Below are 12839 nucleotides of genomic sequence, written 5' to 3' on the forward strand. Positions count from 1 at the left end.
ACAAACACATGAAAGAATGCTCAACATCATTGATCATTAGAGAAATGCAAATCAAAACTACAATGAGATATCATCTCACACCAGTCAGAATGGCCGTCATCAAGAAATCTAGAAACAATAAATGCTGGAGAGGGTGTGGAGAAAAGGGAACACTCTTGCACTGCTGGTGGGAATGTGAATTGGTACAGCCACTATGGAGAACGGTATGGAGGTTCCTTAAAAAACTAAAAATAGAACTACCATATGACCCAGCAATCCCACTACTGGGCATATACCCTGAGAAAACCATAATTCAAAAAGAGACATGTACCAAAATGTTCATTGCAGCTCTATTCACAATAGCCCGGAGCTGGAAACAACCTAAGTGTCCATCATCGGATGAATGGATAAAGAAGATGTGGCACATATATACAATGGAATATTACTCAGCCATAAAAAGAAACAAAACTGAGCTATTTGTAATGAGGTGGATAGACCTAGAGTCTGTCATACAGAGTGAAGTTAGTCAGAAAGAGAAAGACAAATACCGTATGCTAACACATATATACGGAATTAAAAAAAAAAAAAATGTCATGAAGAACCTAGGGGCAAAACGGGAATAAAGACACAGACCTACTTGAGAATGGACTTGAGGATATGGGGAGGGGGAAGGGTAAGCTGTGACAAAGCGAAAGAGAGGCATGGACATATATACACTACCAAACGTAAGGTAGATAGATAGTGGGAAGCAGCCGCAGAGCACAGGGAGATCAGCTTGGTGCTATGTGACCGCCTGGAGGGGTGGGATGGGGAGGGTGGGAGGGAGGGAGATGCATGAGGGAAGGGATGTGGGAACAGATGTATATGTATGACTGATTCACTTTGTTATAAAGCAGAAACTAATTAAAAAAATAAAAAAAATAAAAATAAAAAAAGAATCACATCTTTATTTACAATAGCCAGGACATGGAAGCAACCTAAGTGTCCATTGACAGATGAATGGATAAAGAAGATGTGGCACATATATACAATGGAATATTACTCAGCCATAAAAAGAAATGAAATTGAGTTATTTGCAGTTAGGTGGATGGACCTAGAGTCTGTCATACAGAGTGGAGTAAGTCAGAAAGAGAAAAATAAATACTGTATGCTAACACATATATATGGAATCTAAAAAAAAAAAAACGGTTCTGAAGAACCTAGGGGCAGGACAGGAATAAAGACGCAGATGTAGAGAATGGACTTGAAGATATGGGGAGGGTGAAGGGTAAGCTGGGACGAAGTGAGAGAGTGGCATGGACATATATACACTACCAAATGTAAAATAGATAGCTAGTGGGAAGCAGCCACATAGTACAGGGAGATCAGCTCGGTGCTTTGTGACCACCTAGAGGGGTGGGATAGGGAGGGTGGGAGGGGAACGCAGAGGGAGGAGATATGGGGATATATGTATATGTATGGCTGATTAACTTTGTTATAAAGCAGAAACTAACACACCATTGTAAAGCAATTATACTCCAATAAAGATGTTAAAAAAAAAGAAGCATACTGATCTTTTAGACAGAATTTCCCTTCTCCCATTAAAGAAAAGGTGGCTGTGATTGATAGAAGAGAGTAATTTACGATGTCAGTAGTTTGTGAGAAGGATTTTTGTCCACATGATTCTAATGCCATGTATTTCACTGACTTCTGCTATCCTTAAAAAATGAGATAACAGAGTATGATATAGAGAACTGCATTTGGGGTCAAAAGACGTAGATTCTGGGTTTTAGGTCTAATATCTTCTTGTACTGTGTTCTTATGTGAGCCACTTAAGGCCATTTCATCTCTAAAATGTGAAAGTTGAACTTTAAGTGATGTCTAATATTCTTTCTAGCCCTTACATGTTGTAAGTCTACATCAGTTGCTGGATGTTCCACAACGAAGACCTCAAAGTATATACATTATCCTACAGTATCTTTCTAATTATTCTGGATTATTGAGCCCTAGATCAATCCCCTTTTACTGGGTGTACTTTGTTAAATGCAACACATGATTTTAATTCCATGCCACTTAGTAAACCTTCAGTACTCCTCTGCACTTGTGTATATGCTATGCCAATTCTCTCCTGACTAACCAGGCTGTTGCATTTACAAGGCCAGTTTATTTGCCACTAATTTATCATCTTTTGCAAATCTAGTTAACTACCATATGGCTTGTTCTCCTTTAGCTGAGCAATAAAAGCCTATGGAATCAGACACACTATCTATTCCAGCCAGCATTAAAAGGCACACCATGAGTTAGTGATCCCAGAGAAATCAGAGGAACCTAGTCACCGTAATAAGGAAGGGAATTACAGAACACCTGGTGGTAGATTATCAAGCCTCTCAAAGCAAGGCCCAACAAAAACCTCAACTATAAAGCCGTCAGGAAGAACCACTGAGCATAAGGCATTTTTTACTTTCTTATAGACTACAGCAGGATAATGGCAATCAACTAGAATGGGCAGAACATTTCTAAGCCTGCAAAGTGACGCTTATATTTTAACCTTCTGGCTAAGCGACTCAAACATCATTCAGTGAGCACCTATTATGTGCCAGGCATTGTGGGCCTGTACTGGGGATACAGAGATGAACAGGACAAGGCCCCACGAGATTCTTGCTCAGTCCTACTGGAGGAGACAGGCGAACAGCTAACCACAATATAACAAAGTAATGAATGCTACAACAGAGGAAAAGTTTCGGTGAGAAGGCAGAAAATGAGCCACAGAAAGAAGAACGGGGAGGGCATTCCAGGCAGCCAGAATGGCCAGGGCAAAGGCCTGGAGTCAGGGAAGGATATGTTCTATGGAGGAATGTGGAAAGATGGTACCTGTGAAAGAATTTCGTGTACATAGGAACAGGAATGGCAGAAAGAAGTGTGAAATGTTTATTTTATGGAACGAGGAACCTAATTCTGGAAGAGCTATCAGAAATGGCAACATCTAATCTGAACAAAAAAGAAATGTGATTTCCTTCATACTTCAAAGATCTCATATGAGAGTCCAACTTCACTGATGTTGCTAGATAGGGCAGTTTCTTTTGATTACGGTGGCTTCTCACCAGACAGAAATTTTCAACACCTTGGCAATTACATTCTCTCACTTTTACTAATCTTTGGTTGTGCACCTGGCTTTTCTAGGAGCCTGAGAAAAGGCCACTGAGAAATTTGAATATATTCTAATTTTAGGAGGCTGACATGCTAGATGCTCAAGCTACAATAATGATACATGCAAAAATGCATTTAAAAGAGATACAACCAGTTACACAAAAGGGGTAAATGAGTAATGTTTTTCATTTTTCCTCTCACACATTTCTTACTTAAATCATTTATGTAAGCCATGACTTTAAAATACCTTCTTTTTTTAGCTATACTCTCAAACTAGAAAGATTTGGAAAGTAAATCTTTAAAAAAAAAGCAGCTAATTTTTCAAATGAAACAATCTTGCATAAGCCCTAATTATCACTTCAGTATTTGTAGGCTAAATCTGTATCTGAGGTGGAAAAAAGAACATTTTTTGACAAGGTCTCTGGAAGGAGTGAGGAAAGCCACTACTATTTTAATAGGAGTGACTTTAAAATCACAAGCTAAATTCTTAAGCCCAACATGGAATAAATTGATAAGTAGGTCAAAAATTGTTAGTTAAAATAAAGGTGAAGGCAAAATAAATAAATGGAATTTTTGGCCTTTTTTCCAATAAGACAATTCATAAGAGTGCATCTCCTCAATTTATGTCGGGCATACTGTGCCTTATTATTCAATAACCTTTTGAGAGAGAATATCACAGGTAAAGATTCCAAAACCATTAGATTATGTTAGAAATACCCTCTTACCCTTTCTTCCCTTCTCTTTTTTCAACAGATCTATCTCCTCATTTGCAATGAGGTGACTTTGTGGGAAACCGTGACTGTAAGTTTTAGAGAGCTGTCTCAAAACAGTCAATCAACAGAGCATTTGACTCACACCTTATTTTAGGAAGGGGTTCTGGGGGTAAGCTGCCAGCCATGGTTACTTTCTTTCTGAGAGCCTTATCCATCTTTACTCCCATAACTCAGAGTTAAGATGCTCCTCCTTATATATTCTACTCGCTATAGCCAATCAAGTTCTTGCCTGGGGACCAGCAGCTGGGGGATCCCTCAGGAAGCTGGGTTCAAATCCAAAAAGCCTAACTCCAGAGCTCACGTGTCAACCACAATCCTGCACATTCTCTTTCTCCCTCTTATACAACTCATGACCAAAGAACACCTGGAAATGAAATACTAGATATTCCCAGTCAAATAATGATAGTAATACTTATAACAACACATAAAATCACAAAAAATACAAACAACCAATAAATATTCAACTCCATTGTCATCAAAGATATGCAAATCAAAACCAGGACAGGACAAAAACAGGACAGCTTTTTTCACCTAGCAGATTATCCAAAAAAAAAAATTAAGTATAATATCCATATTATCAACAATGGCTGAAAATGATACTTTTAAATATCATTATGGTGTTATAATTGAAATTACCTTCCTAGAGAACAATTCAGCAATATTTATCAAAAGCTGATAAAATGTTGAGGCACACACCCCAAAAATCCACTTCTAGGAATTTCATCAAATCATTATACATACACTGAAACAAGGATATTCACTATAGCATTATTAATAATAGCAAGGGAAAATCAACATAAAAGTATAACAATAGAGTTGTTAATATAAATTTGAGTATAACTACTAAAATATCCTCTTTTGGGGAACATTTAGTGACTTCCAAAAACATTCTTAATGTTTTACATAATGAAAAAAGAATATAAAATATGATCCTAATTTTATAAAAGCAAACACATAGGTAACAAACAGGAAGTAAGAAAATCAAACCAAGAGACATCCATTCCATTTCTTCCCTCAAGGCCGTTGGTTCTATGGAAGATGTGCCTCCACACCCCATTTTGGCTCATCCCCACTCAAATGTCCTTAGACCTGTGAGCCAAGACAGAGTGTAAAATACCTGAAGTCTTATTCTTCATTTACAATCCACCATATATAAATATCTACAGAAACAAGGCTAAGAAATAGAAAGGGCGTCTTTGAGGTTAGAGCCACAAACCATGCAAACAACCATCAGGATACCATAGCAATTACTATCTTTATCATTAAATTTAGCACCCATTGCTCTATATACAACTTCTAATTTCAGGTTAGTCCTATCTCAGCAACTACATTGTGGGATCATCTAAGATAATCACTGTGTCTCATATAGCAATCCTTATCATTTGTGAACTTAACAGTCACGTTTTAACTAACTTCCCAAGCAACTCTGAAGGTGGTAATTTGTAGGTTTCCTAAGCTATGAACTTGACCCAGTGTGCAGTTAGAATGGCTTTCTAGCTAATTGTCCATTTTCCACATTTAAGTGAAATACTGTTTTTATCTATACATGGTCACACATGCAGTAACTTGTTGAAAGAATGAAACTTTTATTTCCTTGTGAAAGTCAGAACACAGGACTAATAGTTCTTGGGTATTTGGACAAATACAAGAAATCAAATATCAAATTCAACAATGGCTCAGATTCAGAGTGTGAACAAGTCCACTATATATTCTATATGAAAACAAAAACAGGCAATTTATTAATCTTCCAAGTGTTCCAACCAGGAGAGCTGGTTAATACCAAAGAATGCAACTGCTGGATTATGTGGTAACAGTATGTTTAGTTTTATTGGAAAGTGCCAAACTGTCTTCGAAAGCAGCTCTACCACTTTACATTTCCACCAAAAATGAAAGAGTTCTTGTTGTCCACATTCTCACCAGCATTTGGTGATGCCGGTGTTTTGGATTTTAGTCATTCTAATAGGTGTGTATTGCTATCGAATTGTTTTAATTTGAAATTCTCTAAAGACATATGATGTTGATCATTTTTTCATCTGCTTATTTGCCATATGTATATTGTCTTTGGTGAGGTGTCTGTACAGATGTCTTGACCATGGATTGTGCTTTTGGTGTCGTATTTTAAAAGGCATTGCCAAACCCAACCAAGTTCACCTGGATTTTCTCTTATCTTTTAGAGGCTTTTTTTTTTTTTTTTCCTGCGGTATGCGAGCCTCTCACTGTTGTGGCCTCTCCCATTGCGGAGCACAGGCTCAGCGGCCATGGCTCACGGGCCCAGCCGCTCGCAGCACGTGGGATCTTCCCGGACCAGGGCACGAACACGTGTCCCCTGCATCGGCAGGCGGACTCTCAACCCCTGAGCCACCAGGGAAGCCCCTAGAAGTTTTATAGTTTTGCATTTCACATTTAAGTCTATGGTCCATTTTGAGTGAATTTTTGTCAGTTATTTTAATAAAGGAAATTTAAATAAGGAATTAGAGAACTAAAAAGGCAAAAAGGAAGCACTGAGGTGACACAGATATAGTAACTGCAAGAGCAGCAAAAGAAAGTGGTTGAACCGATGCTTAGGAAAGGGGCTGCACAGAGCTGGGACCCAAACTGCTGTGAAGATGGCGTGGGGCAGCTGGTGCTGGTATCTCAGAAGGTCATAATGAGTGTGGAAAAAAAAAAAAAAAAAGAACCACTGTCACGGCATGCACTTTAAGGATTCTTATGTCTTTGTTAAGAATTGGTCCTTTTATCATCATGGAATGTCTTTCTTTATCTCTGATATTTTCCTTGCTCTGAAGTCGGTTTTGCTATGATAGCAGATCTTAAATGTTCTCACCATAAAAAGGAAGTGGTAATTATGTGAGGAGCTGGAGATGTTAGCTAACACTATAGTGGTAATCATTTCATAATATGTAAGTGTATCAAGTCAACATGTTGTACACCTTAAACTTATACAATGCTATATATGTCAATTATATATATCAATAAAGCTGCAAAAAATATACGTAAAAGCAGGTTTCTTATAGACAACATATAGCTGGGTCTCATTTAATTCCATCTGAGAGTCTCTGTCTTTTAACTGGTGTATCTTAGACCATTAATATTTAAAGTGACTATTGATATAGTTGGATTAACATCTACCATAGTCGTTACATTTTCTATTTGTTGTCCTTGCTGTTTCTTTTTTGTCTTATCTTTTTCTGCCTTCTGTTTTTTTTATATTTATTTATTTATTTGGCTGCGCCAGGTCTTAGTTGTGGCACGCAGGATCTTCACTGACGCATGCGGGATCTTCAGTTGCGGCATGTGGGATCTTTTTTTTTTTTTAATTGCAACATGCAGGATCTTTAGTTGTGGCATACAGGCTCTTAGGTGTGGCATGAGGGATCTAGTTCCCTGACCAGGGATCAAACCAGGGCCCCCTGCATTGGAAGCGTGGAGTCTTAACTACTGGACCACCAGGGAAGTCCCTCCTTCTCTGGTTTTAACTAAGCTTTTTATATGATTCCATTTTTTCTCCTCTCCTAGCATGTTCATTACAACCAGCCCTCTGTATCCATGAGTGTCACATCAGCAAATTCAGGTTGAATGTGTGGATGTGAAACCCATGGATACAGCTGACTGTATACCTCTCTTTTTACCCTTTTTAGTGGTTATGCTTGAGTTGGCAATATACATTTACAACTAATCCAAGGCTTCTTTCAGATAACACTATACCACCTCACGGGTAGTGCAAGTACCCTATGACAGAGTACTCTTATCTCTCCCTCCTGTCCTTTAAAACATTGCTATCATTCATTTCATTCATCCATAAGCTATAATTATGAAATACATTATTATTAAAATACATTATTATTATTGTGAACAAATTGTTGTTCTGTTGATTTTCAGTTTGTTCACTTTCTTATTGTGAGAACAGGAGTGGTGACTACTAAGCTACTTAGATGCCAGAACAGAAACTGGAAGTTCCTATTTTTTAAGTAGGTAATCATCAGCAGTATTTATTATACAGAACCCTAAAATTTCTATCTTGGTTTCAAACTACTGTATAATATCATCTACATCATTTTTAACTGGGGGGAACCATTCTACCTTCTCAAGTGTGAAGGCTCTCATTTCACAGCTTTCAGGAGATTATCCGATTTTATAAGTTTTAAGAGGTTAACATTTCTGAATGATTTTTAATTTTGTGTTTATGGAAGTATTAACATTGTGCTGGAGCTATACTTGGCTGAAAAATTCAATTAGCTAAAGGTCTAAGCCCCTGTCCTTAAAGAGGTAATAAATTATATTTTAAATGTTAACACTACAAGGTATAAAACAAAATGTACCTTAAAATACACCTATCATTCTTCACTTATACTTAAGAACATGGCTTTGGAGGCAGAAAGAAGTGTTTTTAGATCTTAACTTTTCCTTATTAGCTTTATCATAAAGCCTCTCCTTATCCTTATTTCCTTCCTCTATAGAATAAGGATAATAAAACCTACCACACTGGGTTATTATAACAGATGACCTTATGTGCTTTGCACATAAGTTCACGGTATAAATAGTACTTGCTGCTGCTGCTGTTGTTTTTGTTGCTTTTATCACCATTAGGCTATATCTCCTTCACCTGCTATTGCCACAGTTGAAAACATTTCAATTATGGAGTCTACTCCACTTTGTGTAGGCATACCCTAGCTGTATCTATTCTATTTGGACCATTTTACTGCCCCTCCTATTTCCTGGGAATGAATTTTATGAAGAAAAGTTTTCCAATCTATTTTGCTCTCTCCTTATAAAATCTAGTCCTCATTAATCCATATATAAAATGCTACTTTGTACATTTAAAAATATGAACCAACAAAAAGGAAAAGTAAGTGAAAACTTTTTGGGTGCAAACATAATGCCAAAAGCATTGGGGAAAACTATCTATAAATAAAACAGCAGCTAAACTACTTTTTATAGCAGGAATTGGGTTATGGAACTGGCTTTAAAATACCATTTAATATTTACTTTCTTTCTAAGGGTCTAATTCCACTTCTGAGATGCCAATTCTCAAAATGAATGAGCTTTGTAAATTCCTCAAATTGAGAGAAATTTAAATTATACCAAAACTTTCAAACTCAACAGCCTTAATCCTGTAGGTTTTTGTAGGTAACCTGTATTTGTCTGAGTTTCGTAATAATGAATTTTTCTTCCCTGAGTTTTGTCTGTGCCAGCAAACCTTTTCCAAATTTAAAAAGAAATTCTAAATTGAAAAGAACTTTTTCAGAATACAAGGCAAAACTTGTATCCTTTCCCATAATTATTAAGGAAACTAAAATAGCTTCTTTAAATTAATAACCCAGCTCCTTTTCACAGCAAGCACAGAAGAGATACTAAGTTCTTCAGATTCCTGTTTAACTTCTCTCCCATGGGATTTGGATTTAAAATTCTCTTCAAAGAAATTGAATGTGGGCTTAGTTATTCAGTGACAGAAATTAACATTAAATTTCAGAAGCCAAATCGGAGAGAAGGCGACCTATACTCCTGGACACGAGTGTCTTGGTTTCTTCACGGAATGAAGAACAGAAGAGAAAACCATTACAGGAGTGCCTCCTTATCCACACGGGATACGTTCCAAGACCCCCAGTTGGTGCCTGAAACTGTGGATAGTACCAAACCCTATATATACTGTTTTTTCCTATACATACAAACCTATGATAAAATTTAACTTTTAAATTAGGCATGATAGGGACTCCCCTGGTGGTCCAGTGGGTAAGACTCCACACTCCCAATGCAGGGGGCTCGGGTTCGATCCCTGGTCGGGGAACTAGATCCTGCATGCATGCCACAACTAACAGTCTGCAGGCCACAACTAAAAGATTACACACCACAACTAAGACCCAGCACAGCCGAAATAAATAAATAAATATTTTTTAAAAAAAATAGGCACTGGCTTGTGGAAGGACTGGGTAGAACACAAGGGAAGTTGGCTGCATGAAGATGGAGCTCTTTGCAGACGTTGTGCCTAAGATGGCTGAGAATTTTAGGCAGTTCTGCACTGGACAATTCAGAAAAGATTGTGTTCCAACAAGTTACAAAGGGAGCAGCTTCCACAGGGTCATAAAAGATTTCATGATTCAGGGTGGAGATTTTGTTAATGGAGATGGTACTGGAGTCACTAGTATCTACCGGGGGCTGTTTGCAGATGAAAACTTTAACCTTAGACACTCAGCTCCAGGCCTGCTTTCCATGGCAAACAGTGGTCCCAGTACAAATGGCTGCCAGTTTTTCATCACCTGCTCTAAATGTGATTGGCTAATGGGAAGCACGTGATGTTTGGAAAAATCATTGATGGACTTCTGGTGATGAGAAGGATTCAGAATGTTCCCACAGGCCCCAACAATAAGCCCAAGCTGCCTGTGGTGATCTCACAGTGTGGAGAGATGCAGTCTAGAGGAAGACTGAATCAGGCCTTCCCTTGCTCGGGGTGATGCTCCTGAGTAAGATAATCTGGATTAGCCCCTGTGTTTGCTTGCCTGCCTGCTGCTGCCCCATTTGATCAAGAGACCTCACCGATTCAGAAGCCAAGATTCTGTGTTTCAGTTTTCAACTGTAAATAAAGTTGCTCATTTAAAAAAAAAAAATTAGGCATGGGACTTCCCGGTGATGCAGTGGTTAAGAATCTGCCTGCCAATGCAGGGGACACAGGTTCAATCCCTGGTCCGGAAAGATCCCACATGCCATGGAGCAACTAAGCCCATGGGCCACAACTACTGAAGCCCGTGTGCCCTAGAGTCCACACACCGCAACTACTGAGCCCACGTGCTGCAGCTACTGAAGCCTACGTGCTCTAGGGCCCACATGCTGCAACTAGTGAGCCTGTGTGTTGCAACTACTGAAGCCCAAGTGGTGCAACTACTGAAGCCCATGCGCCTAGAGCCTGTGCTCTGCAACAAGAGAAGCCACCGCAATGAGAAGCCCGCTCACCACAATGAAGAGTAGCCCCCACTCGCCGCAACTAGAGAAAGCCCGCATGCAGCAACAAAGACCCAACGCAACCAAAAAAGAAAAAAAAAATTAGGCACGATAAGAGATTAACAACAGGGCTTCCCTGGTGGCACAGTGGTTGAGAGTCTGCCTGCCAGTGCAGGGGACACGGGTTCGAGCCCTGGTCTGGGAAGATCCCACATGCCGCAGAGCAACTGGGCCCATGTGCCACAACTACTGAGCCTGCGCATCTGGAGCTTGTGCTCCACAACAAGAAAGGCCGCGACAGTGAGAGGCCCGCGCACCGCGATGAAGAGTGGCCCCTGCTCGCTGCAACTAGAGAAAGCCCTCACACAGAAACAAAGACCCAACACAGCCAATCAATCAATAAATAGAAATGTTGTAGAATTATTAAAAAAAAGAGATTAACAACAATAACTAATAATAAAATAGGACAATTATAACAATATACTATAATAGAAGTTATGTGAATGTGGTCTTGCTCTCTCTCAAATTACATTATTATCCTGCGCTCCCCCTTCTTCTTCTTGTGACCATGAAATGATAAAATGCCTGTGTGACGAGATGAAGTGAGGCGAATGATATAGGCATTGTGATGTAATGTTAGGCTACTACTGACTTTCTGACGATGTATGAGAAGAAAGATCATCTGCTCCATGTCATCCTGGATCATCAAGCCATGTTGATGGCTGGGTGTCAGGAGCAGATGTTGACGGCTGGGGATCCCAGGTGGGACAGAACTGGAGCGGGTGAGATTTCATCCACTACTCCGAACAACATGTAATTTAAAACCTATGAATTGCTTACTTCTGGAATTTTCCATGTAATATTTTTGAACCACAGTTGACTACAAGTAACTGAAGCTGTGAAAAGTGAAACCCCAGATAAGGAGGGACTACTGTACTTCCTAACAATTAAGTCATTCTTGGTTTCTAATCTTTCATTATTTCTCCCAAATTAACCAACTGTTTGTTTCAAACCATTTCATCTAAAAACAAACTAAATAAAACATACTTTTTCCTGAGTCTGTGAAAATTCAGTAAGGCAAAGCTTTCATAAGGAAGCAGTGAAAACACACCTGCAGACTAATTTATTTATATGTAACAGTGTGCTGCATCCTAAAGAAATAAGGGTCTATTTCTTGACCCTTAGTCTCTCTGACGTTTGCAGGTAGTGGTGTGCATTTAGTTGAACATGAAGCATCAATGAATATCTGAGGCCCTCTTTATTCATTTCATTTCTCTTACGCCCCCTAAAACAATAAATGTTACTTTCAATGAAAAGAATTCAAGGTGGATATTCAGTACAAGCATGTTTCATCAGGGAACAAAGGTTAGTTTTCATCCCAAACCAGAATATCTGAATCTTTTGCACCAAAGTACAAAAAGAGATAAATAGGTCATTGGCTAATCCTCCATTTAAAATATGACAGCAGAGAGTGGCCATCAATTTTTGACTGCATGCAACTTATAAATCTGTCATTTCATAAGCTAATGAAATGACAGCTTTATAAGAACCTTCCTTTCTATAAGGGGTCCATAATGCTCACCTTAAAAGTCATCACTGCATTTGCTCAATGTAAGGGATCAACATATTTAGGTTGATTTTGATGAATTTACTGCTGATTAAAGCTAACAATATATTTAAAAATCAATCTAGATTAGTTTTTTGATAATGTCCTGAGATTTTAGAAGTCGGTGGTATTATGGAATTTTAATTCCCCTACTTCTCAAGAACTCTGGATGACAGGGAAAGGATAGGGAGGATGTGCCTTGCCAGCTGCAACCCACGGGGTGGTCCTATAGTCACTGTCACTGGGCCAGTGAGGACAGTCACCTGAGGTTCATTAATCAAAGCAGCAGGAGGGATCAAGCTAAGAACATAGCACTTCAGAGCTTTAGAAAACACACCAATGCCCTAACCCACTGACGCTCAAAATAGACCCGTGATATAGGCAAATAGACAGGAGATGCTATAAAGAAGCTGGGATTCTAA

At 38.8% G+C, this 12839-nt stretch overlaps 1 protein-coding gene and 1 pseudogene across 2 annotated transcripts in view; one reads left to right on the top strand and one right to left on the bottom strand.

Annotated features, from left to right (window-relative positions):
- The window catches only part of OXCT1 (3-oxoacid CoA-transferase 1), a 142943-nt gene that overhangs the window by 90052 nt on the left and 40052 nt on the right, over positions 1–12839 (bottom strand). The window lies entirely within an intron of this gene.
- LOC308615625 (peptidyl-prolyl cis-trans isomerase H-like) lies at positions 9792–10327 on the top strand (annotated as a pseudogene). The gene has a single exon. The product of its transcript is annotated as a peptidyl-prolyl cis-trans isomerase H-like (transcript).

This window comes from Mesoplodon bidens (assembly GCF_964165515.1).
Source record: "Mesoplodon bidens genome assembly, chromosome: 4".
NCBI classification, from domain to species: domain Eukaryota; kingdom Metazoa; phylum Chordata; class Mammalia; order Artiodactyla; family Ziphiidae; genus Mesoplodon; species Mesoplodon bidens.